General features: G+C 43.8%; 1 protein-coding gene and 1 pseudogene across 1 annotated transcript in view; one reads left to right on the top strand and one right to left on the bottom strand.

Moving 5' to 3' along the window:
* Window positions 1-27,253, top strand: part of RAP1GAP2 (RAP1 GTPase activating protein 2) — a 335,084-nt gene that overhangs the window by 19,249 nt on the left and 288,582 nt on the right. The gene's annotated exons all lie outside the window — the stretch shown is intronic.
* LOC133374473 (exosome complex component MTR3-like) lies at window positions 18,372-19,082 on the bottom strand (annotated as a pseudogene).

Genomic DNA, 27,253 nt, shown 5'->3' with positions numbered 1-27,253 from the left:
CCGATTATCTAGATCTGTTTCAATCCGGTTTCAGGCCTGGTTTTGGCACCAAAACAGCCTTGGTCGCCCTGTATGATTATTTTTTATTTTTATTTTATTACATTTTTAGACCGCCCAATAGCAATAAGCTCCCAGGGCGGTGTACAGCACGGTGTACATGATGACCTGTGTCGGGAGAGGGACAGGGGGAGTGTGACTCTGTTGATTCTCCTTGATCTCTCAGCGGTGTTTGATACCATCGACCATGGTATCCTTCTGAGGAGACTCGCGGAGTTGGGTGTCGGGGGCACTGCTTGGCAGTGGTTCCGCTCCTACTTCGCAGATCGTCACCAGAAGGTAGTGCTTGGGGAACATCACTCGACACCATGGACTCTCCATTGCGGAGTCCCTCAGGGGTCGGTTTTGTCCCCCATGCTTTTCAACATCTACATGCAGCCGCTGGGTGCAGTCATCAGGAGTTTTGGAGTGCGTTGCCATCAGTATGCTGGTGACACGCAGCTCTATTTCTCCTTTTCATCTTCTTCAGGTGAGTCTGTTGATGTGCTGAACCGTTGCCTGACCGCGATAATGGACTGGATGAGAGCTAATAAACTGAGACTCAATCGAGACAAGACCGAGACATTGTTGGTGAATGCCTTCCCTGCTCAGATGGTGGATGTTAACCCTGTTCTGGATGGGGTTACACTTCCCCTGAAGGAACAGGTACGTAGTTTGGGGGTTCTTCTCGACTCTTCCCTGTCTCTCGAGGCCCAAGTGGCCTCGGTGGCACGGAATGCGTTTTACCATCTTCGTCTGGTAGCCCAACTACGCCCCTATCTGGACAGGGATGACCTCACCTCCGTTGTTCATGCTCTGGTAACTTCAAGATTGGATTACTGTAATGCGCTCTACGTAGGGCTGCCCCTGAAGACAATTCGGAAGCTTCAGCTGGTGCAGAACGCAGCTGCCAGACTACTGACGAGGACCAGTCAGTCTTCGCATATAACACCTGTCTTGGCGCGTCTGCACTGGCTTCCTATTTGCTTCCGGGCGAGATTCAAGGTGCTGGTTCTTACCTATAAAGCCTTACACGGCGTGGGACCTCAATACCTTGTGGAACGCCTCTCTCGATACGAACCTACCCGTTCACTTCGTTCAGAATCTAAGGCCCTCCTCCGGGTACCAACCCATCGGGAAGCCTGGAGGGTGGTTACTAGATCTAGGGCCTTTTCTGTGGTGGCCCCTGAGTTGTGGAACAGCCTCCCCGAAGAGGTACGCCTGGTGCCTACACTTCTATCTTTTCGGCGCCAGGTAAAGACCTTTTTATGCTCCCAGGCATTTTAATTTTCTTAACCGTTTTAATCTTTTAATCCGTATTTTTAATTTTTGTCGTATTGTGTTTTTGTAGTGTTTTTTTCTTGTTTGTTTGTATATGTTTTTATGATTTTTATTATGATATATTGTATTTTATCTTGTTTGTTCACCGCCCTGAGAGCTATTCTGCTAAGGGCGGTATATAAATTGAAATAATAAATAAATAAATAATAAATTTAGTACTTTTCCTAAGCAGATGACATGACAGCATTCTACAAAATCTAGGGATGGATGCATCTAATTAATTTTTGCTTAGAATAAAATAGTTGGATAAACTCACTGAAAACCTCTCTCTCCTCTGTGAATCTTTGAATGCAATTCCTCTTCTTGTTACTTCAGTGGTTGGGGGACGGGACAAATGTTCAGCAGAGTGCCACTGGCACCACCTAGAAGAATAACACAGCAGAACAGGGGACATCCTTTAACAGAATTTGGATTCCCTCCCCCATTGCATTCTGTTCTACAGAAGCGACCAGTAGCATTTCATCGGATGGTTTGATAACCGGAGCAACATGCACCCTGGAGACTCTTTCATATAGATATTGCAGACACATTGTTTATTTGAAAAGCGAATAACAAAACACTACCCTGCTGCTAACTCAAGAACTGCTTATTTCTCATTCCAGCAGCAGACGGTGTTTGGATTCTGGTGGGAAAATTAATACATGTGTGTCCTGAGTGTTTAACTGACATTGATCCTATGCGCTATGCCCAGTGGGGCTTGGAGTAATGCCACATCCATAACCATACATGTAAAACAGTCTTAAACCACTTTAAACAGTCATGGCTTCCCCCAAAGATTCTGGGGAACTGTAATTTGTCACGGGTGCTGAGAATTCTTAGGAGACCCCTGTTCCCCTTACAGGGCTATAGTTCTTAGAGTGGTTTAACAATCAATCCTTCCTAGGGAACTCTGGTAATTGTAGCTCTGTGAGGGGAATAGGAATCTCCTAGCAACCCTCACCCCCTCTAGGATGCACACCTTAACATGGTGAGGGGGTTTGAGAGTGATGAAGAAGCTGAGAGCAATGCCGTTAGGAGTCTAGACCAAGAGGCTAGATTCCTAGCAGGGGGACCCAAGGTGGAATGGTTAAAGCTGAGACACCAGACTAAGATGCATCCAAACTCAGAAGAAAGCAATAGTAAACCACCTCTGAATACCTCTTACCATGTAAACCCTATGAACAGAGTATCCAAATGCAACATAAGATAGTGCTGGAAGATGAGACCCCCAGGCCAGAAGGCACTCAACAAGCTACTGGGGAAGAACAAAGGACAAGGACAAGTAGCGCTGTGACTAATGATGCAGCTGGGTCAAAGCCGAAAGGAAGCCCAGAGGCTGATGCACACAGATGCGAAAGGAGAGTTGTACGACGCACACAATAGGAACATGGAATGTGAGAAACAAGAGATGGATTGAGTCCATAAAGGAAGCCACAGACCTGAACTTACAAGATCTGAACAGGGTGGTTCATGACAGATGCTCTTGGAGGTCGCTGATTCACAGGGACGTCATAAGTCGTAATCGACTTGAAGACACATAACAACAACAACAACAACAACAAAGCAACCCTCAGCACCCATAACTATTGGAAGTGGGGCAAGAGCAACTCCTGTTTTGTTCTTTTGTTTATGTTCCAGAAAGGAGATAGAGTTATGGTCCTCCAGATAGCTAGGCTTGATTACCTTTACCTGTGATGCTCTGACTGACTTCCTTCCATTGTTAGACTGATATGTCTTAAGGAAGCTTATCTGCCCCTCCTCCTTCCGCCCTTTCTTCTCTTCTTCGACTGTCCAAGAGAGAGGAGAAACCTTTGTCTCTGCTCTCTCTCTCCTAGCCATGAGGGCAACTCCCAAGCCTGGGTGCTGCGCCTCCAACTTAGTTAGTTAGAACTAGGTATGCCTTTCTATCTACTATGTATTTCTATAAATAAAGTAGCTTTTCTTATTTTACTAAGTCTTAAGTCTCAGTGATCTCAATGCAGGGTAAAAGCCTGCTTTCTTAGGTAAACGCACACACTGGCACACACGTATTTCAGACTGCTGTTATTCTCTGCTTAACAAATATACAAATTTACACAACAACAAGAACAAACTAGTTCCCAGAATTCTTTGGGGAAAGTCGTGACTGTTCAAAGTGGCATGATACTGCTTTAAATGTATTATTTATTTATTTATTACATTTATGTACCACCCCATAGCCAAAGCTCTCTGGGCGGTTTACAGCAATTAAAAACATTAAAAACAAATATACAAATTTTAAAACACAAAAAACAATTTAAAAACACAATTTAAAAACACATGCTAAAATGCCTTGGAGAAGAGGTATTGTGCAGATGGGGGCTTAGCAGCAAACAATATATCTTATTATCGTGTTGCAAAGGTTTTCTGCCTTATATTTCTTTAATGTCTTATGTATAAAATATTGAGTAAAATTCGTTGCATTTTTTGTGTGGTTCCTGACTAAATAGGTTGTGTTTCGCTCTTAAGGGTGGCATCAAACGATATGAGTAACCTCCTTTAAATATCTCCCTAGGCCAAACTATGTTGCATTTCCCTTTTAGACAATAGGTGGTTTTGCAAGAGACAGCTGGTAGATGTTGATGCTTCAGTGACTGTTATTTCCAAGGCCAGTTTCATAGTTTATTGATATTGAAGAATTTCTAACCGACCTTTCAACCGATACTGCCCTCACGAAGTGGTTTGCAAAGACTGTTCAAACACTTAAAATATATCAATTGCAATGCCAAACATTAAGTTAGTCATTAACTTTTTAAAACTGCTTGGAGGTTTTATTTGCAACTAAGTGGTATACAAATTTTGCTAAATCAATAAACAATGAATAAACAAGTTAAAGCTTGTAAAATAAGTAATGGTCTTGGCCAATGTGATTTTGCACATTATTATGCATTATTGATTCCAGACACCTGTTCAGCATTCCACAGCCTCGTCTGGATTTGATGTAGAAGAGAATTAGAGTTTTAGTTTGTCTTAATATTTTTATCCATTTTAACATTGAAGTGGTTTGTAATGAAAAAAATAGCCCCCAAATGCAATAGAAAAGCATTGGCCATAATATTGAGAGACTCAATATTTCACAGGGAATAATCTGAATAGTGTTTTGGAGGTGACTTTACTTGGTTGACCAATTTAAAGCAGTGGTAGGGAATCTCATTTGGAACTCTCCCCAGGACACGCCTCCTCTCTCCAGGCTGCACCCCTCATTGGCCCTCCTTCCCACCCTGAGTGTTTTTAGCTGGCTAAAATGTATTCTTGAACTCTGCCCATCACTGGCATGTGGCCCTTGGAAGGTTGCCCAGAAGCGAATGTGGCCCTTGGGCTGAAGAAAGGTGCTTTGGCCCTGATTTGAAAGGGCCTTATAGTAAACTGCACGGGCGGGGGTGGAATGGAAGGGGGGTAGGCTCCACAGACAACTGGGAAGGTGAGAAGTGTTTCTTCTTCCTTCCCCTCCGCCCGCCCAGCATCCCACTTGAAATAGAACTGTATAGCCTAAAATCTTCTTGCTTTTCTTTTCTTTGTCTCTTCCTTCCCCCCTCCCTCACCTAAGCAAATTGCCAGTTTTTTGCTTTTTAAGTTGATTCACTCTTCTGCACAGGTGGCAGCAGAGCTGGGACGCCGTATTATTTTTATTTTTCTGCCTCTTCTCTCTCCACCCCCCTCTCTTTATGCTTTAATTTGGTTTTCATTAGTTCCTATGGTAACCATGAATGTATCTGTGGAGAGTTTTGAAAACTAAGAGAAAATGAGCGCATATTGCAGAACGTTATAGAGGAAAGAAGCAGAGAGATAGTCCTGCCTGAATAGTTTGCAGTTTGGCGGGCCTGATTTCCCCCCCCCAAAGGATATATATGCAGTTGTAGTTAGCAAAAGAGTGCTGTTCTACAAGGTACTGATATCCTAGCCTCTGCTTCCTGCTAGGAGTCTTCTGAGAGGGAGCTAACCTCTTCTCCCATTTCGAGTTTCAAAAATTGCAGAAGGGGCTCTGGTAAGTTCATTTCTTTTCATTTTTTCTTGTGTGTGTTGGAATCTCTAAGGCATTAAGACAAAGGATTGCTGAATATTTAGGCACCATTCCTTGTGTGAAGGAGGCTGGTGATAAACAGACCTGATGATACAGAAAGCTCAGAGAGGTAGTGCTGTCTAGTGGGTAGAGTGTTGTGCGCCATAGGGCCCTTCCAGATGACCTGTTTTTGAGCATTTAGCTCAATTTGCTTGCAGAAAGCTTATGCGGAGGTTAGATTATATCTGGTCTTTATGGAGCATTCATCCTGATTTGCTTGCACAATGCTTACACAGAGGTTAGATTATGGCACCATCTGCACTATACGTAAACAGCCATGGAGCAGATTTGGGGAGAGTGCGGGGCACATGCAGAGTAAGGAGAGTGGTGGGGGGAGTTCTGTTGCACAAGTGTAGATCTTTGCAGTAACAGAATGAATGCATTGGATACTGCCCAATAGCTTTAAATATTTTTTTGTATTTTTTGGCCACGATGTTTTTCTTATTCTACACTTGCATAAGAATGTCATCAAACAGCAGTTCACTTGGCTGCTGACAGGTGGTGCTGTGAACTACTGCCTGACAACAGACTTCTGAGAGCAGGCAGGTGTAAAGGGAGGGTCTGGGTGACTTTGGCAACCTGCAAAGGTAGGGGTGAGGGGGGATTGGTTGGGGTAGGTGGGGTTGATGAGCAAAATGAACAGGGGTTTGGCCCATAGTTGTAAAATATTTATAGGAGACACTATTGTATTAGATATTGATGTCAATATTTGTAATATAATAAAAATAATATATATATATATATATATATATATTAAAATCAAGGGCAGCTAAATCTGTAACTCTTGAGCAGACTGCTCAGAGAAGCAAACAGTAGGAACTTAGGAAGCTGTGTTATACTGAGTCAGGCCATTGGCCCATCTAGCTTAGTACTGTCCACACTGATTGCCAGTGGCTCTCTAGGATTTTGGGTAGGGGATATTCCCAGCCCCACCTGCAGGCCAAACAGATATTTTACCACTGAACTATATTGCTGAGTAACAGAATCATAAAATTAGAAGGGACCTTGGAAGACATCTAGTCCACCCACGGCCCAATGCAGCATCCCTGATAGGTGATTATCCAGCCCCTGCTTAAATACCTCCAGCAAAGGAGGGGCCATCACTTCCTGAAACTGCCTGTTCTGCAAATGGCTCTTAATTAGGACCATAGCTCAGTGGCAGAGCATCTGCTTTGCACGCAGAAGGTCCCAGGTTCAATTCCCAGCATCTCCAGGTAGGCCTGGGAATGTCCCCTGCCTGAAACCATGGAGAGCCACTGCCAATCAGTGTAAACACTGAGCCAGATGGACTCAATGGTCTGACTCAGTTTAAGGCAGCTTCTATTAGGAAGCTTCTCCTAATATTCTAGCTGCAATCTGCTGCCCTGCAGGTAGACACAGGTGAATGCACGTCTTGCACAAGAGCAGAGATTTGGGTCCAAAGGCTGGAAAAAGCAGTGCTGTAACTAACAAGCCTTCTGATGTCACTTCACTTTAGAGGTTAAATTCTCAAACAGTGATGTAGTCGTCTGGGGTCTTGGGTGTGTGTGTCTTAGATCCCTAACTTTTTTGGGAGCAGGGTCCCAGCAGGGTCCCTATGTCTCCAGCATCCTATGAGCTGATTAGCATGAAAGGGGAGTGTGTTAGCCACTGAGAAAAGTCTTCTAATGTGCTTCCTTGTCCTTTCCTGCAGATTGGAGCCAATCAGAGTGAAAGGTAGTGAGTCAGCCACTGACAAGACTCTCTTCAGTAGCTAACACTCCTTTTTCATGCTTATTGGCTCCTAGGGGCATCTGTTGTTGTGGGTGAAGGAATTCACAAAGATCTCATTCTCACCCCACAGCAAAAAAAGTGGGGAGGTATGGCTGTGACTATCATGAAGGGACCATGCACTTATGAATTTGCCAATACATTACTGTCCTCAAAACCTACTGCCATGTCTAATTCATCTCCCTCCAATACACAGTAGCTAATTCATCTCCCTCCAATACAAAGATGCCTCAATTTATGTATTTATAAAATATTTGTATATTGCAATTTCATTAAAAAATCAGTCAAAAATGAAAACATCAAAGTCAAAATAAAAAAAGGATCAATTTTGTATGTTCGTGTTTACACACACACACACACACACACAGAGAGAGAGAGAGAGAGAGAGAGAAAGAGAGAGAAAGAGAGAGAGAGAGAAATTCAAATCACAGATCACCAGCTATTATAGAAAATGTTTTTCTTGTTTGTATGCATAAACCTGGTGACATGGACATAGTTTTCAGACAAGGTTTAAATAGGGATGTAGTCATCCAGGGACTTGGAAGGGTCTTAGACCCTTTCCTTTTTTGGGAGCAGGGTCCCAAGAGGGTCCCTATGTCTCCAGCATCCTACAAGCAAATCAGCATGAAAGGGGAGCATATTAGCCAATGAGAAGAACCTTCTAGCATGCTTCCTTGTCCTTTCCTGCTGCTTGGAACCAATCAGAGTGAAAGGAGGTGAGTGAACCACTGAGAAGACTCTTCTCAGTAGCTAACCAGAAGCAAAAAGAAGCAAAAGCTGAGAGTAGCCATACGCGCACCCTGGATTTCAGGAAAGCTGATTTTAATAAACTCACAACAATTGTAAGTACGGTTCCATGGCAAGCCACTCTAATGACAAAAAGAGTCCAAGATGGGTGGGAGTTTCTAAAAAAGGAAATTCTAAAAGCACAATGGCAAGCAATTCCAACAAGGAAAAAAGGGAGAAAACAGCAGAAGAAGCCAATGTGGCTTCACAAAAAGCTTAGAGATGACCTGAAAACAAAAAAAGGACACATACAGGAAGTGGAAAGAAGGCCAGGCCACAAAGGAAGAGTACAGGCAGGTATCACATAATTGTAGGGATGGCATCAGGAAGGCTAAAGCTGAGAATGAGCTGAGGTTAGTGAGGGACGCTAAAAGCAACAAAAAAGCTTTCTTCAGGTACATCCATAGTAAAAGGCAGAGAAAATAGTGGTTGAGCCACTCAGAGGATGGCAAAATGATAACAGATGACAAAGAAAAGGCAGAAGTGCTCAATTCCTACTTTTGCTCAGCCTTCTCCCAAAAAAGGATCTATGACCCTCCTGGGAAACATGAAGTAGAAGGGGCAGGATTGGAATTTGAGATTGATAGACAAACAGTCAAGGAATACCTAAGCACTTTGAATGAGTTCAAATCAGCAAGGCCCGATAAACTGCATCCTAGAGTATTGAAGGACCTGGCAGAAGAACTCTCAGAACCACTGTCTATTATCTTTATGAAACCATGGAGGACTGGTGAAGTGCCGGATGACTGGAGGAGAGATAATGTTGTCCCTATCTTCAAAAAAGGCAAGAAGGAGGAACCGGGGAACTACAGACTAGTTAGCCTAACATCAATCCCTGGAAAAACTCTGGAGCAGATTATAAAGCAGTCAGTCTGTAAGCACCTTGAAAACAATGCAGCGATTACTAGGAGCGAACATGGATTTTGAAGAACAAATCCTGCCAAACTCATCTCTTCTCATTTTTTGATAGGGTAACCTCCCTTGAAGACTATGGGAATGCTGTGGACATAATATATCTTGACTTCAGCCAAGCTTTTGACAAAGTTCCCCATAATATTCTGATTAGCAAGCTAGCTAAATGTGGGCTGGATGGAACAACTATCAGGTGGATCCACAGTTGGCTCCAGAATGGTACTCAAAGAGTGATTATCAATGGTTCCTTCTCAAACTGGAGGGAGGTAACGAGTGGGGTACCACAGGGCTTGGTCCTGGGCCCAGTGCTCTTCAACATTTTTATTAATGACTTGGATGAGGAGGTACAAAGCATGCTTATCAAAATTGGGGGGCACAGCTAATACCGTGGAAGACAGAAACAAAATTCAAAGGGACCTTGATAGGCTGGAGCATTGGGCTGAAAACAACAGAATAAAATTCAACAGGGATAAATGCAAAGTTCTACACTTAGGAAAAAGAAACCAAATGCACAGTTATAAGATGGGGGATACTTGGCTCAGGAATATGACATGTGAGAAGGATCTTGGAATTGTTGTTGATCAGAAGCTGAATATGAGCCAACAGTGTGATGTGGCTGTAAGAAAGGCAAATGCTATATTAGGCTGCATTAACAGAAGTATAGTTTCCAAATCGCATGAAGTATTAGTTCCCCTCTATTCAGCACTGGTTAGGCCTCATCTTGAATACTGCGTCCAGTTCTGGTCCCCTCACTTCAAGAAGGATGCAGACAAACTGGAAAAGGTTCAGAGGAGGGCAACAAGAATGATCAGGGGACTGGAAACAAAGCCCTATGAGGAGAGACTGAAAGAACTGTGCATGTTTAGCCTGGAGAAGAGAAGACTGAGGGGAGATATGATAGCACTCTTCAAGTACATGGAAGGTTGTCACATAGAGGAGGACCGGGATCTCTTCTCGATCATCCCAGAGTGCAGGACATGGAATAATGGACTCAAGTTGCAGGAAGCCAGATTTCGACTGGACATCAGGAAAAAATTCTTAACTGTTAGAGCCATACGACAATGGAACCAATGACCTAGAGAGGTAGCGGGCTCTCCGACACTGGAACATAAGAACATAAGAAGAGCCTGCTGGATCAGGCCAGTGGCCCATCTAGTCCAGCATCCTGTTCTCACAGTGGCCAACCAGGTGCCTGGGGGAAGCCCGCAAGTAGGACCCGAGTGCAAGAACACTCTCCCCTCCTGAGGCTACTGGCAACTGGTTTTCAGAAGCATGCTGCCTCTGACTAGGGTGGCAGAGCACAGCCATCATGGCTAGTAGCCATTGATAGCCCTGTCCTCCATGAATTTGTCTAATCTTCTTTTAAAGCCGTCCAAGCTGGTGGCCATTACTGCATCTTGTGGGAGCAAATTCCATAGTTTAACTATGCGCTGAGTAAAGAAGTACTTCCTTTTGTCTGTCCTGAATCTTCCAACATTCAGCTTCTTTGAATGTCTACGAGTTCTAGTATTATGAGAGAGGAAGAAGAACTTTTCTCTATCCACTTTCTCAATGCCATGCATAATTTTATACACTTCTATCATGTCTCCTCTGACCCGCCTTTTCTCTAAACTAAAAAGCCCCAAATGCTGCAACCTTTCCTCGTAAGGGAGTCACTCCATCCCTTGATCATTCTGGTTGCCCTCTTCTGAACCTTTTCCAACTCTATAATATCCTTTTTGAGATGAGGCGACCAGAACTGTACACAGTATTCCAAATGCGGCCGCACCATAGATTTATACAACGGCATTATGATATCGGCTGTTTTATTTTCAGTACCTTTCCTAGTTATCGCTAGCATGGAATTTGCCTTTTTCACAGCTGCTGCACACTGGAGGCATTCAAGAGGCAGCTGGACAGCCATCTGTCGGGAATGCTTTGATTTGGATTCCTGCATTGTGCAGGGGGTTGGACTTGATGGCCTTATAGGCCCCTTCCAACTCTACTATTCTATGATTCTATGAACCCTCTCTTTTTTCATGCTGATTGGCTCCTAGGGATGTCTGTTGTGAAAGAAAGCATTAACAAGAATTTCATTCTCGATCCAGCAGCAAAACAAAACAAATGGATGGTAGAGGCGTGGTTGTGACTGTCATGAGGGGACCCTGTACTTATGAATTTGCCACTACACTGCTGGGTTTAAAGGATAAAATAGAAGCTGCCTGCTGAATCTTTACTGGAAAAGCACTCCACAGGACCAGGGTGATGACACTAAGGCTTGGTTTTGTCTCAGTGCTCAATCAGCCTCACCAACTTGGGGGATGACCAAAAGCATGCCTGCAGATTGTCTCAGTGAATAAGCAGGGATATAAAGATTTGGTTGGTCCCTAGCAGGTCATGAAGGCAATAGCCGTTTCTTCTCATGATACCAAGCAACTGGCATTCATAGCTCTGATCCAGAGGTAGTATATAGCCACCATGACTAGCAGAACTGATAGCCATAACTTCCATGAATTTGTCTAATCTCCATCCACATCGACATTTGCTTCATTCATGAAGATTCCATTTCTATTTCTTACTTACATTCATATTGTGTTTGGTATTAAATCTTACATTTTACATGAGTGGTGTCAGCTAGGAATGGGAGAGAAATTTGATTCACTTTACGTTTAAAGGCTGAACCTACCAAATTAACACTTCCCAAAACAGTACGCAAACCGAAACATATCTAGCCGTCAAAATTGGCCCTTCTCTGAATTTTGTTATGCAGGTCTCCAGCCAATTGATGTGTACAAAGATGCATGTATTGGGGCAAAGCGGGCATAGAAATGCATATATTAGTGAAAGTAACATACAAAACGCATTATGGTAAGGAGCATTGTTTTGCAAAAATGTATGAATAGGTATACAAACATGTGTGTGTTAGAAGAAATCCACACTAAAATGCTGATGAATTTTCAAGAGGACTTAGGAAAAAAACACCCTGCAAACTGATAGGGAAATATGGAGAACTGAAGATGGAAAAAATCAGAAACTGAAATTATCAGATTCGCCCTCCCTAGTGTAAGCAAAGCTAATTTTGGAGGCCACATCCACCTGTCTGCTGTTCTGTTTTTGCCAGAATGCCTTGAACATTGTATCATTCTGGGCTTATCTGGGGAGGAAAAAACAGTGCCCACCAAGGTTTTGTGGTTGCTGTCATTTCCACCTGCACGAATGCACAAGAATTCTGGGGAAATTAAAATTGCAGCTGCCCAGGCCCTCGCTGCCAAGAAGATCTGCACTGCTTCCTGGAAAGGTACCCCCCCCACCTCCCAATGAATGATGAATGGGTGCAAATGTGATAAAGCTAACTTCATTTGTATCCACTTTTCCCCACTCTTTGCAAGAACATCTCTGGAGAGGTTCCACGGGGGTGGAGTGCCTGCTGCTGACACTGATCCAAGCAGTACCCATGCTGCAATATTTCTGACTGTGGGTCTGTGGCAAGGCTGAAGTTCCTGTGGCTCTCCCAATGCTGTTGGACTACAACTCCCACCACCCCGATCATTGACCTTGCTGACTGGGGCTAATGGGAGTTGGAGTCCAGGAACGTCTGGAGGGCTGCAGTTTTGGATAAGAATCCCTTCCCAAACTGCGAGCTGCAGTTCAGCTGGCCAACACTGGAGACAAATAACCTTGTGAGCTCTATGTGTGACATGCGAGAGAGCAATTGAAGAAAGCTGAGTCAAAGTAGCACTGGGTGTGAATTAAGAGATGGAAGCACTTGACGGGTAAAAAAAAAACAAACACAGGAACTGAAACCATCAAAAGGGAACAGCAAACCAGCATTTCACACTTTTGACCTCCTTCTTCTTCTGGCACAGGGTGGATTTCAGCCGCAGAGACCACAAACCCCACCCGGCTGGTGTCGAAGGCCATTCGACACACTGAAGCAGCTCCGCAGTAAGCGCCCTGCCTGCTTCTTGGTTGCTCATGAGCAATTTCGAAAGTAGCTGAGTTCATTCTATAGACCAAGAAAAGGAGAGTAAAGCCTCATCCAGCATGTTCAGCTACAGGAGGCCTGTTTGGATGGGTCAACCATGCTGCCTTGAGAAACAGAAGTGGGGAATTGTTTTCACCCCCTCAGGGATGGGGGGGATCTGTCATTTTCAGTTATCTCAAGTTTCTCATTTTTCCATCATTAAATTCATTTTTCCACATTTCTGTAGCAATTTGCAATTTTTTTATTTGAAAAACCCTCTGGAAAATTCTTCAGGATTTTTGTCCAAATTTCTCCTAATTAACATATTTTTGTATGCATTCTTGACTAACGTACACATTTTTGCAAGCAATTTCCCCTAATATAATGCCTCTTTGTATGTTACTTACCCAAAATATATTCATTTTCATGCAGTTTCTCCTAATATATATATATATATATATATATTTGCAAATATTGTTTGGTTGGAGACATTGCAACATTTGGAGAAGTGCACATTTCAAAGGATGGCTCTGTTTTGGTTCTCATATTATTTTGGAAAGCGCAAATCTGATAGATTCAGCTTTAAAAGTGCTGGCCTGGGCTCCTGCTGGGAGGAAGAGCGGGATATAAATCAAATAAATAAATAAAGTGAACTAAATAGACTTTCTCCTCCATCCCTAGTGGGTGGGGATCAAAAGAGATTATAGATTTATAACAACCAAGTTTCAGAGGCCCACGTTTGGATAAATTCACAATTAAATTGTGAAAAGGAAGGAGTGTATTCTAAGAGGATTTTTGTGGTTATTTATTCTTGTAATTTGTGATAAAGATTGGCACGTTAATAGGTACCTGTTGCTGTTTTCTTTCCTTTTGCAAGAAGGATTTGAGCCTTTGATATGTATACACACATTCAAGTGTTTATATGAGCAGTGATATCATACCCCAAGAATCCTCTTATTTTTTCCCCATGGGTGGGAAAGCAATTGATCCCCCCTCCCCTCATTGTTGATGCTACAAACTCCTCCAACTGCACTTCTCTGGTAACAACCACCACCAACACACCAAGAAATGGAGTAACAGCACTGGACTACACTGCTGTATTGTCATATGCTACTGTCAGCCCCCATCCCCAGCAATATTATTATAACAGTGCTGGGCTACCTGGCAAGGCTGATGTAACCCAACCTTCTGGGAGTTGCATCCCCACCCATCTGTCAAATTTGGCCATCCAGGGGTGGCAAGATAAGGATCTGGCCCACCGGCTAGAAAAGGTTCCCTACTCCTTCTCTGGCTGCATTCATGCTGTACATTTATTCCACTATTATTCCACTTGAAACAGTCATGGCCTCCCCCAAAGAATTTTATTTATTTATTTATTATTTGATTTCTATCCCGCCCTTCCTCCCAGCAGGAGCCCAGGGCTGCATTTATTATTATTATTATTTATTAAATTTATATACTGCCCGACTAGCGATAGCTCTCTGGGCGGTTAACATAAAATACAATAAAATTACAGAATCTGTTACAACAAGCATATAAAAACAACACAGTCTAAAATCAAATTACAAACATTAGACTAAAATTAAAATGCCTCAGAGAAGAGAAAGGTTTTAACTTGGCGCCGAAAAGATGATAGTGTCGGCGCCAAGCGCACCTCCTCGAGGAGACTGTTCCACAATTTGGGGGCCGCCACTGAGAAGGCCCTAGATCTCGTCACCACCCTCCGGGCCTCCCTATGCGTCAGGACCCGGAGGAGGGCCTTCGTAGTAGACCGTAGTGTACGAGCCGGTTCGTATCGGGAGAGGTGTTCCGACAGATATTGTGGTCCCGCGCCATATAAGGCTTTATAGGTTAACACCAACACTTTGAATCTGGCCCGGAAGCGTATTGGCAGCCAGTGCAGGCGAGCAAGCACAGGTGTTATATGCTCAGACTGCTTAGTTCTTGTTAGCAGCCTGGCCGCCGCATTTTGCACTAGCTGTAGCTTCCGAACCATCTTCAAAGGTAGCCCTACGTAAAGCGCGTTGCAGTAGTCCAAACGCGAGGTTACCAGAGCATGTACTACTGATGTAAGGTCCTCCTTACTCAGATAGGGACGTAGCTGGGCTACCAACCGAAGTTGGTAGAACGCATTCCGTGCCACCGAGGCTACATGAGCCTCAAGTGAGAGGGAAGAGTCTAAAACGACTCCCAGACTACGAACCTGTTCCTTTAGGGGGAGTGTAACCCCATCCAGGACAGGGTATATAACCACCATCTGATCGGAGAAACCCTCCATCAACAGCATCTCAGTCTTATCAGGATTGAGTTTCAGCTTGTTAGTTCTCATCCAGTCCATTGTTGCGGCCAGGCAACGGTTCAGCACATTGACCGCCTCACCTGAAGAGGATGAAAAGGAGAAGTAGAGCTGCGTGTCATCAGCGTACTGATGACAACGCACTCCAAAACTCCTGATGACCGCACCCAACGGCTTCATATAGATGTTAAAGAGCATGGGAGACAAAACCAAACCCTGCGGGACCCCACATTGGAGAACCCACGGTGTCGAGCAATGTTCCCCAAGCACTATCTTCTGGAGACGGCCCGCCAAGTAGGAGCGGAACCACTGCCAAGCAGTGCCTCCAACTCCCAACTCCGCAAGCCTCTCCAGAAGGATACCATGGTCGATGGTATCAAAAGCCGCTGAGAGATCAAGGAGAATCAACAGAGTTACACTCCCTCTGTCTCTCTCCCGACATAGGTCATCAAACGGGGCGACCAAGGCCGTTTCAGTGCCAAAACCAGGCCTGAAACCCGATTGAAATGGATCTAGATAATCGGTTTCATCCAATAGCGTCTGGAGCTGGTCGGCAACCACTCATTCCAAGATCTTGCCCAGGAATGGAACGTTCGCTACTGGTCTGTAGCTGCTGAAATCTTCTGGGTCCAAGGAAGGTTTTTTCAGAAGTGGTCTCACAGCTGCCTCTTTCAGACAGCCGGGGACCACTCCCTCTCGCAAGGAGGCATTTATCACTTCCTTGGCCCAGCCAACTGTTCCCTCCTTGCTAGTTTTTATTAGCCAAGAGGGGCAAGGATCTAGTACCGAAGTGGTTGCACGTACCTGTCCAAGCACCTTGTCCACATCCTTCAGGGAAGGGTAGTTTGTGAAGGATGCTGAGCATTGTTAGGAGATCCTCTATTCGCCTCACAAAGCCACAAGTCCCAGAGTTGCTGAGGGAGAGGGATTGATAGTTAAATTACTTGGAGAACTGCAGCTGTCTGAGGAGAATAGGGATCTCCTAACAATTTATTTATTTTATTTATTTATTTAATTTCATTTATAAACCGCCCTTAGCCAATGGCTCCCTGGGCGGTGTACAACATACAATAATAACAATAATCAACAAAAATCGGAAGATATAAAATACAAAATACATAATAGCACTACCTAATATTAAGGTAATTAAAACATTAAAATACATACAAATGAATTAAAATGCCTGGGAGAATAGGAAGGTTTTGGCCTGGCGCCGAAAGGATAACAATGTAGGCGCCAGGCGTACCTCCTCAGGGAGACTATTCCACAATTCGGGGGCCAACACCCTTCACAAACTGTTCTTCCCAGGATTCTTTGGGGGAACCCATGATTGTTTCGAGTGGAATAATAGTGGAATACATATATAGTGTGAATGTGGCCTCTATCTAATTGGTTTTAACATCTTAATAGTTTAATCCTGTTTTAATGCTGATTTTATATGTTTATATGTTTTATATTTTTATAGGTTCTTAATGGTATGTACTTATTTTTATCTGGAAGCCGCCTTGAGTTCCAGTTTGGAAAAAGGGCGGGGTATAGTAAGTCAACTTTAATTGCTCAGAGCTATTTGCCATCACAATAAAGGGCAGGGTATAAATAAAGATAATGATAATATCTGGTCACCATATAGAATGGTGTGGGGATTTCATAGGGAGAACTACCTTATTAATAATAACATTCTGCCTTCCATCCAAGAACCCTTGGGTGGCTACAGTAAGGGCCAGAACAGTTGGACCTTACAGAGTGGTGTTTTGGGGTGCCATCACTTCCTTACTGGGGAAATAATTTTGTATAAGATTAGATATAGTGTTGCATTTCCCATAACAACTGGTCTGGACTACAGGCTGCTTCCTCTTTTCAACGTGAGGAACAGACTGAAATGGAATAACCTTTAAACAGAGAATGCTTTACAGCTGCTTCTGGTGTCCTCCAGATGGTTTGGAGCATAACACTGATGAGCCCCAGCCAGCATGGTTGATGGGCATTGTAGTCCAAAACAGCTGGAAGGCACTAGGTTGGGGAAGGCTGCCTTATAGTGCATGGTTGTTCAAAAATAATGACTGCCACAGGAGGTAGCTGCTGTAAGTCTGTTGCAGCAAAAACAGTAGTCTGCTGTCTTGCTGAAAGCATGTTAGATCCCTTCCAAGTCCACAAGAGGGCGGTTTTGAGACACCAAAATTTGCAGAACTTGGAAAAACTGAAGTTGTGTATTATAAGGAATCTGCATTGCTTCTGTGTTTCAGTCCTCTACATCCGCACTCAAAATTAAGTTGCATTTTCAGTGTGGTTTTCTCTCAGAAAACTGGGTATAGGGTTATATAGTCTTAAAAGTGCCTGCCATCCATCATCTTCTTCTGAGTGTTAAATTAATTCATTTGCTGATGGTGTGTTGATGGCCATGTACATATATAAATATGGAGTTTTTCTGTATTGTCAGGGGTCTGTTAACATCAACTCCAGGAAATGAAGTTTTAGACCCTTCGGAGGCCCACTGTGAATTGTTTGCAAGGTACTTTGAGGGTAAAGTTGCTCGCCTCTGTAGCAATCTTAATGCTCCATCCACATTTACTGTAGTACCCAGTGAGGTTTCCAATGCAATGACTGCTGCAACTTCTTAGGATCAGTTTCAGTTGATGCGGCCTGACAGGGTGCTTGTGACGATGTGGCGTGTCCTCTCGACCCTTGCCCTTCTTGGCTTATTAAAGCTTGCTGAGAGGGTCTGATCGAGTGGATCCAGGGAGTGGTCAATGCATCGTTGCTGGAGGGAGTGTTCCAGCTGCCCTGAAAGAGGCGGTGATCTGACCACTCCTAAAAATGCCCACCTTGGACCCATTCGTTTGTGACAACTACCTCCCAGTCGCAAATACCCCCCTTTTAGGGAAGGTGACTAACTTCATTCATTTCATAGAATCATAGAATAGTAGAGTTGGAAGGGGCTTACAAGGCCATCGAGTCCAACCCCCTGCTCAGTGCAGGAATCCAAATCAAAGCATTCCCAACAGATGGCTATCCAGCTGCCTCTTGAATGCCTCCAATGTTGGAGAGCCCACTACCTCTCTAGGTCATTGGTTCCATTGTCGTATGGCTCTAACCAGGCCCGCCCTTAGTATGTGCGGGGCCTGGGGCAAAAGCGTAGACGGGGGCCCCCCACATTCTTTCTCTCTCTCTATTAGATAGATAGATAGATAGATAGATAGATATAGATATATATAGATATATATTATATATCTATATATAGAGAGAGATTTTATTTACGAATATATTTGGCGCAGCAGCGGGTAAAGGTGCTGGCAGCCATTGAAGCCCAGGTGCACGGCTTGAGCCCAGCTGTCGGGGGGGGGTCTGCCCTCACCGCTGCCCAGTAGCCTGGCCACCTGGTTGAGAGAGGGCAGGCGGGCGGCGGCGGCGCTCTCCTTGGGTTCCATGGGCTGCAGCAGCCACTCTCCCCTGAGGGCCCCGGCATCTGGCAGAGAGCGCAGGCCACCATGAGGTCATAGAGTTCAGTGCCCGCATCAGCGAGGGCCAGCGTCGAACCACCGTCTTGCAGGAGGAGTGCGCTTACTTCCAGCTGTGCCCGGGGGGTAGTGTGCCAAGCGCATGGCTGGCTCTAGCATTTCTTGCAGCGCCAAGGCCAGTTCGGGCTCCTGCTTGCTGGGCCGGATGCGGGCTCCACGCCCAGAGAAGGGTGCCCAGCGGAACTCGCACACCAGCTGGCTGCGGGGCTCGCCGGCGATACTTGCTCCGGCGCTGCCTGCTTTGTGCGGCCCGGCCACGGCGCACAGTACGTAGGCCGAGCCTTTGGATTGGCTCAGCAGCCCTACGCGGACAAACAGAGGCTGCAGGGCCGACGGATCCCAGCTGGCGTCCACCGCCTTTTCGCAATCCTTGGCTCCAGGGGGCACGAACAACAGCGGCATCTGAGACTCCTCCGGACCAGGCACTCGCCTGTGGTTGAGCGGCATGGCCTCCGCTTGTAGCCCACCTGCCTAGGGGTGGTACTGGCTCTAACAGTTAGGAAGTTTCTCCTGATGTCCAGTCGAAATCTGGCTTCCTGCAACTTGAGCCCATTATTCCGTGTCTTGCACTCTGGGACGATCAAGAAGAGATCCCGACTCTCCTCTATGTGACAACCTTTCATGTACTTGAAGAGCGCTATCATATCTCCCTTCAGTCTTCTCTTCTCCAGGCTAAACATGCCCAGTTCTTTCAGTCTCTCCTCATAGGGCTTTATTTCCAGTCCCCTGATCATCTTCGTTGCCCTCCTCTGAACCCGTTCCAGTTTGTCTGCATCTTTCTTGAAGTGCGGAGACTAGAACTGGATGCAGTATTCAAGATGAAGCCTAACCAGTGCTGAATAGAGGGGAACTAATACTTCATGTGATTTGGAAACTATACTTCTGTTAATGCAGCCTAATATAGCATTTGCCTTTTTTACAGCCACATCACACTGTTGGCTCATATTTAGCTTGTGATCAATGACAATTCCAAGATCCTTCTCACATGTCATATTGCTGAGCCAAGTATCCCCCATCTTATAACTGTGCATTTGGTTTCTTTTTCCTAAGTGTAGAACTTTGCATTTATCCCTGTTGAATTTCATTCTGTTGTTTTCTGCCCAATGCTCCAGCCTATCAAGGTCCCTTTGAATTTTGTTTCTGTCTTCCACGATATTAGCTGTGCCCCCCAATTTTGTATCATCTGCAAATTTGATAAGCATGCTTTGTACCTCCTCATCCAAGTCATTAATAAAAATGTTAAAGAGCACTGGGCCCAGGACCGAGCCCTGTGGTACCCCACTCGTTTCTTCTGTCTAGTTTGAGAAGGAACCATTGGTAAGCACTCTTTGAGTACGATTCTGGAGCCAACTGTGGATCCATCTAATAGTTGTTCCATCCAACCCAGGAAGCAGGTGGTTGAGAGGGTTGTGGCACAGCAATTGCAAGTACTCTTGGATGAAACAGATCATCTTGACCCATTCCAGTCTGGGTTCAGGCCTTGTTATGGGACTGAATCGGCCTTGGTTGCCCTGATGGATGACTTTTATTGGGAGAAGGACAGGGGGAGTGCGACCCTATTGTTCTTACTTGATCTCTTGGCGACTTTTGATACCATTGACTATGGTATCCTTCTGAGCTGTTAATACTTCTGTTAATACAGCCTAAAATAGCATTTGCCTTTTTATACCCACATCACACTGTTGGCTTGTTATCAACAACAATCCCAAGATCCTTTTCCCATGTAGTATTGCTGAGCCAAGTATCCCCCATCTTATAACTATGAATTTGTTTTCTTTTTCCTAGGTGTAGAACTTACGCTTGTTAAATTTCATTCTGTTGTTCTCAGCCCAATACTCCAGCCTATCAAAATCCCTCTGAATTTTGTTTCTGCCCTCCAAGGTATTAGCTATCCCTCCCAATTTTGTATCATCTGCAAATATGATATGCATTCCCTGCACCTCCTCATCCAAGTAATTAATAAAAATGTTGAAGAGCACTGGGCCCAGGACCGAGCCTTGCAGTACCCTGCTCTTTATCTTCCTCAGTTTGAGAAGGAACCACTAAGCGCTCTTTGAGTACAATTCTGGAGCCAACTGTGGATCCACCTGATCTAGCCCACATTTAGCTATCTTTCTTATCAGAATATCATGGGGAACTTTGTCAAAAGCTCTGCTGACGTCGAGATACATTATGTCCACAGCATTCCCACAGTCTACCAGAGAGGTTATCTGACTCAGGCTGTGGCAGACTTCCCAAGGGGGATTTTCTGATCCAGGCATGGTTAATTAGAACATGGAGCCCAACAGACATATGGAAACATCACAAGTGGTGTATGTAGTGCGACCCTTTGTTTCTTACTTGATCTCTCAGCAGCTTTTGATACCATTAATCATGGTATCCTTCTGAGCTGACTTGGTGAGATGAGTATTAGAGGCAATGTTTTACAGTGGTTCTGATCCTATCTCCAGGGTCATTTTCAGAGGCTAGCATTAGGTGATTGTCTTTTGGCCCCCTGGTAGTTGTGCTGTGGGGTGCTGCAGGATACTATCTTGTCCTCAATGCTGTTTTAACATCCATATGAAGCCCTTGGGAGCGGTTATCAGGAGATCTGGGGAGAGGTGTCAGAAATACACTGATAATACTCAGCTCTCTTTCTGTGTAACATCTGAATCGGGACAGGCCATGCAAGCCCTGGACTGTTGCCTGGACTCTGTGAATTGTGAAGGGATGGGTGTGTTTTGGTTCTTCTGAAAGTGCAGATTTGATAGTCTGGCTTTAAATGTGAACTGAATCAAGTTTCTACCCCATCCCTACTCTGACAGGACTAATATGCTGCTAAAATATATATTCATGAAACACTTAGGCTTGTGCCTAATAAAGATTTACTCACATTTGACCCACTGAAATTAGTAGACCATTAAGTTAATCATGTCCATGATTTTTGATTGGTCTACTCTGAGTAAGATTAGTAGTGGCTACAACCCTAAAATTTCACTTTGCTGAACATGTGTTGAGCAAGAATGTCATTGTTAGCAGCTAAAAATTGATATATTTTTCAAGGCAGGGATGGCTAACAGATATACTTCCATCGGCCACAACCATCACAGTGAATGGCCAGAGAATATGGGAGCTGTAGTCCGACATCTGGAGGGCCAAAAGTCCCCCCACTCTTACTTTAAATGAATTATCTTAGCCTTTTAAATCCTGTGCAGTGGCAAGTTGTTATATGCCTTCAAGTCGATTATGACTTATGGCTACCCTGTGAATCAATGACCTCCGAGAGCATCTGTCATGAACCACCCTGTTCAGATCTTGTAAGTTCAAGTCTGTGGCTTCCTTTATGGAATCAATCCATCTCTTGTTTGGCCTTCCTCTTTTTCTACTCCCTGCTGTTTTCCCCAGCATATTGTCTTTTCTAGCGAATTATAATGTGTCCAAAGTATAGCCTCAGTTTCATTATTTTAGCTTCTAGTGACAGTTCTGGTTTAATTTGTTCTAACACCCAATTACTTGTCTTTTTCGCAGTCCATGGTATCCGCAAAGCTCTCCTCCAACACCACATTTCAAATGAGTTGATTTTTCTCTTATCTTCTTTTTTCACTGCCCAACTTTCACATCCATACATAGAGATCAGGAATACCACGGTCTGAATGATCCTGACTTTGGTGTTCAGTGATACATCTTTGCATTTGAGGACCTTTTCTAGTTCTCCCATAGCTGCCCTTCCCAGTCCTAGCCTTCTTCTGATTTCTTGACTATTGTCTCCCTTTTGGTTAATGACTGTGCAGAGGTATTGATAATCCTTGAGAAGTTCCATGTCCTCATTGTCAACTTTAAAGTTACATAAATCTTCTGTTGTCATTACTTCAGTCTTCTTGATGTTCAGCTGTAGTCCTGCTTTTGTACTTTCCTCTTTAACTTTCATCAGCATTCATTTCAAATCATTACTGGTTTCTGCTAGTAGTATGGTATCATCTGCATGTCTTAAATTATTGATATTTCTCCCTCCAGTTGTCACACCTCCTTCATCTTGGTCCAATCCTACTTTCCGTATGATATGTTCTGCGTACAGATTAAACAAATAGGGTGATAAAATTCACCCCTGTCTCACACCCTTTCCTATTGGGAACCAATTGGTTTCTCCATATTCTGTCCTTACAGTAGCTTCTTGTCCAGAGTATAGGTTGCGCATCAGAACAATCAGATGCTGAGGCACCCCAATTTCTTTTAAAGCATTCCATAGTTTTTCATGATCTACAGAGTCAAAGGCTTTGCTGTAATCTATAAAGTACAGAGTGATTTTCTTCTGAAATTCCTTGGTCCATTCCATTATCCAACGTATGTTTGCGATATGATCTCTGGTGCCTCTTCCCTTTCTAAATCCAGGTTGGATGTCTGGCATTTCTCACTCCATATATGGTAAGAGCCTTTGTTGTAGAATCTTGAGCATTACTTTACTTGCATGGGATATTAAGGCAATAGTTAGAAAATCACTGCATTCTCTGGGATCCCCTTTCTTTGGTATTGGGATATATATTGAACGCTTCCAGTTCATTGGGCCATTGGGCCATTGTTTAGTTTTCCATATTTCTTGACAATTTTTTTTCAAAATTTGGACTGATTCAGTCTCAGTAGCTTTAGCAACTCTATCGGTATGCCATCTGTTCCTGGTGATTTGTTTCTTCCAAGTATTTTAAGAGCAGATTTTACCTCACATTCTAAAATTTCTGGTTCTTCATCATATGGTTCCTCCGTGAATGAATCTGCCATCCTGGCATCTCTTTTATAGAGTTCTTCAGTGTATTGTTTCCAACTTCCTTTTATTTCATCTCAGTCAGTCAGTGTGTTCCCCTGTTGATTATTCAACATCCCTAGTCGTGGTTTAAATTTCCCATTCATTTCTCTAATCTTTTGGAATAGGGCTCTTGTTGTTCCCCATTTGTTGTCCACTTCTATTTCTATACAATAACTATTGTAATAGTTCTCTTTGTCCCTATGTACTAGTCGCTGTATTGTTGCATTTAGGGTTCTGACCATGTTTCTATCACCTTTTGCTTTTGCTTTCCTTCTGTCTTTAACCATTTTAAGAGTTTCTTCAGTCATCCATTGAAGTCTTTCTCTCTTTTTAACTAGAGGTATGGTCTTTTTGCATTCTTCCCTGATCACGTCTCTGACTTCAGTCCATAGTTCTTTTGGTTCTCTGTCAACTAAGTTTAAAGCCTCAAATCTGTTCCTTATTTGATCTTTATGTTCTTCCAGGATGTTATTTAAATTGTATTTTGGCATTATGATTGCTTTGTTCTTCTTTAGCTTTACTCTGATTTTCAATACAACCAGTTCATGATCTGTACCGCAATCTGCTCCTGAGTGCCTTCTGACCTGGAGGTCTCATCTTCCAGCACTATTTCGTATGGCATTTTGGATAGTCTGTTCATAGGGTTTTTGTGGTAAGAGGTATTCAGAGGTGGTTTACCATTGCCTTCCTCTGAGTTTGGATGCATCTTAGTCTGGTGTCTCAGCTTTGACCATTCCGCCTTGGGTGGCCCTGCCAGGAGTCTAGCCTCTTGGTCTAGACTCCTGACGGCATTGCTCTCAGCTTCTTCAACACTCTCAAACCCTCTCACCATGTTAAGGTGTGCATCCTAAAGGGGCCGCAGTGGCAAAACATCCCAAAAATTCATAATCTTGATACAGCCATACTTAAAACCAGAAATCATGCATGCAGTTGCTCCAAACAAGTTGCATGTGCGAAGAAAGTTGGAAAAGCTTCAGGAAAAGGGCAACCAAAATGACCAAGGGGATGGAGCAAGTCCCCTCTGAGGAGAGGTTAAAACATCTGAGGCGTTTTAGTTTAGACAATGGGCGAATAAGAGGAGACATGATAGAAGTGTATAAAAAATATGCACGGTGGTGTGGAGAAAGTGGATATAGAAAAGTTTTTCCGAAACTATCAAAGGCTTCTAACCGTGAGGGATATGTTCTGCTGCCGCGGTCAGACACAGTATGCTTATGAATGATGGAAATTTCTGTCAGTTTTGATTCTCTTAGTTTGTCATTTTTCCAGTCTTAAATTCAGATCTCCACATCTCTGGAGCAGTTCGCAATAATAAAAAAAAGTCCTCTGGTAATTCTCCAGCATTTTAGTGTTAATTTACCCTAATAAAAACATTAGTTTTTACTAATGTACACATTTGTGCAAGCAGTTTCTTATCATATATTGCATTTTTGTATGCTCTTTTCATTCATATATTCATTTTTATGTACTTTCCCCTTTAGTGTGGTGTAGTGGTTAAGGTGTTGGACTATGACCTGGAAGAGCAGGGTTCGAATCCCCACACAGCCATGAAGCTCACTGGGTGACCTTGGGCCAGTCACTGCCTCTCAGCCTCAGAGGAAGGCAATGGTAAACCCCCTCTGAATACCACTTACCATGAAAACCCTATTCATAGGGTCACCATAAGTTGGAATTGACTTGAAGGCAGTCTATTTCCATTTTCCAAACATTGTTTGGTTAGCAAACTGCATTGCAAAATTCACATAAGTGTGAATTTCAAAGGATGGCTGTGTTTCAGTTCTCAAGTTGTTTCGGAAGGTACAGATTTGATAGATTTGGCATGAAATGCAAACTGAATTGCTGGAAAATGTAGGAGGGGGAGAGTGCTCTTGTGCTGTTGCTTGTGGGCTTCCCATAGGCATCTGATTGGCCACAATGGGAACAGGATGCTGGACTAGATGGGCCACTGCCCTGATTCAGCAGCAAGGCTCTTTTTACGTTCCAAGAAGAATTTGGATGGGTTATGCCTACTGTGCAAAATACATTAAAAGCTATCAGAAAGAAGAGGGCAAAGACTTGTTTTCTGCTGTCCTAGAGCTTAGGACTGGATCTAATGGGCATCAGTTAAGGAAGGTAGATTTCAATTGACCGTTAGTGAAAGGTCTTGATTACAAGAGCAGCTCAACAGTGGCGCTAATTACCTAAAGGGCTAGTGGGTTGGCGAGCTCTCATTCAATGGAGGTATTTGAAGCAGAGGAAGCAGAGGGAATTATATAGAACAAATAGCAGAGTGATGAGGGAAGGTGAGGAAAGAGGGCAGAGAGTTAAAAGTCTGTGAGGGTTGAGGATGATTCAGAGTAGGAAAGGAATTAAGGATTAATGAGCCAGTGTGGTGTAGTGGTTAGATAGTTGGACTGTGACCTGGGAGTCCAGGGCTCAAATCTCCACTCAGCCATGAAGCTCACTGGTTGACCTTGGGCCAGTCACTGCCTCTCAGCCTAACCTACCTCACAGGGTTGTTGTGAGGATAAAATGGAGAGGGGGAAAACCACATACACCACTTTGAGCTCCTTGGAGGAAAGGTGGTATATAAATGTAAATAATAATAATAATAATAATAAGAAATGAAATAATGTCTGCTTAATTTGTTTAGATAATAATTCAAGTTCTGTGACAGCTACCATCTCTGCCTCTTATATTAGAACCTATGCCAGAGTATGGCAAAAATGACTCATAATATTTTGAGGAACAAATCACTCTTCATCCCACGAGCATAGCTGAATAGTGTGTAAATCATGGGTGGAGAATCTGTGGGGAAGCGCCATAGCTGAGTGGCAGAGCATGTGCTTGGCATGCAGAAGGTTCCTGGTTAAATTGCCAGCATCTCCAGACAGGGCTGGGAGAGACCCATTGTCTGAAACCCTGGAGAGCCACTGCCAGTCAGTGTAAGCAATGGCTGGGGAACCTTTGATCTTCCAGATGTTGCAGAACTACAACTCCCATCAGCCCCAGCAACTATGACAATTGAGCAGGGATGATAGGAGTTGTAGTTCGGCAACATCTGGAAGGCCAGAGGTTCACCACACCTGGTGCAGAAGACAATACTGAGCTAGATTGACTGCTGATCTGATTCAGTATAAGGCAGCTTCATATGTTCCTCTACATGTTGCTGCACTATAATTTCCTTTGAACAATTCCCCATGCTTGTGGACACCGACAGCAAACATTCAGAGGGCCACTGGTTCCCCACCCCCAGTCCAAATGCATTTCTTTCCAATGCAAATATAGCAAGATTTATTTTATTTTTTGCCACTAGACGGTGCAATCAGAACACAACACCGTGGAGATGTTGGATATAAAATGGCTGGCAAGGGTGTGTGTTGTGTGTGTCACCTGATTAAATACATCTTAGTTGATTAATTGTATTTGTTTTAATTGACTTTGTCAGGGCAGGACTGTAGGTAGAAATCTGAGGTGAGGTAGGGCTGCACAGCCCCCACTCCAATTCAAGGTCTGATTCAGCTCTTTGGAGCAGCCCTGATCTGATCCCGACAATCTGGGGCTGACCCAACCCAAATCCGAGCCTCAAACTGACTTGAAGGTCATGCACGGTGTTTAGTCAGGGTTTACAACTCTAATGAATATGGGGGGGGGAAGAGATGCACACAGGCTGCCTGTCATTGGCATTTCCGTATCAGTTTGCAGTTAAAAACAAAACCTGTTGTGAAAATTCATCAGCATTTTAGTGTGAATTTCTTTTCATATATACACATTTTGTATGCAGTTTTCCCTAATATAATGCATTTCATATGCTATGTTTACTAACACATGCATTTTTATGCACACTTTACCTACTATATGT

The sequence above is a fragment of the Rhineura floridana genome, chromosome 21 (genome assembly GCF_030035675.1).
Source record: "Rhineura floridana isolate rRhiFlo1 chromosome 21, rRhiFlo1.hap2, whole genome shotgun sequence".
NCBI classification, from domain to species: domain Eukaryota; kingdom Metazoa; phylum Chordata; class Lepidosauria; order Squamata; family Rhineuridae; genus Rhineura; species Rhineura floridana.
Note: the sequence above shows the minus strand (reverse complement) of the source record. Positions and strands in the feature narration are given on the sequence as shown.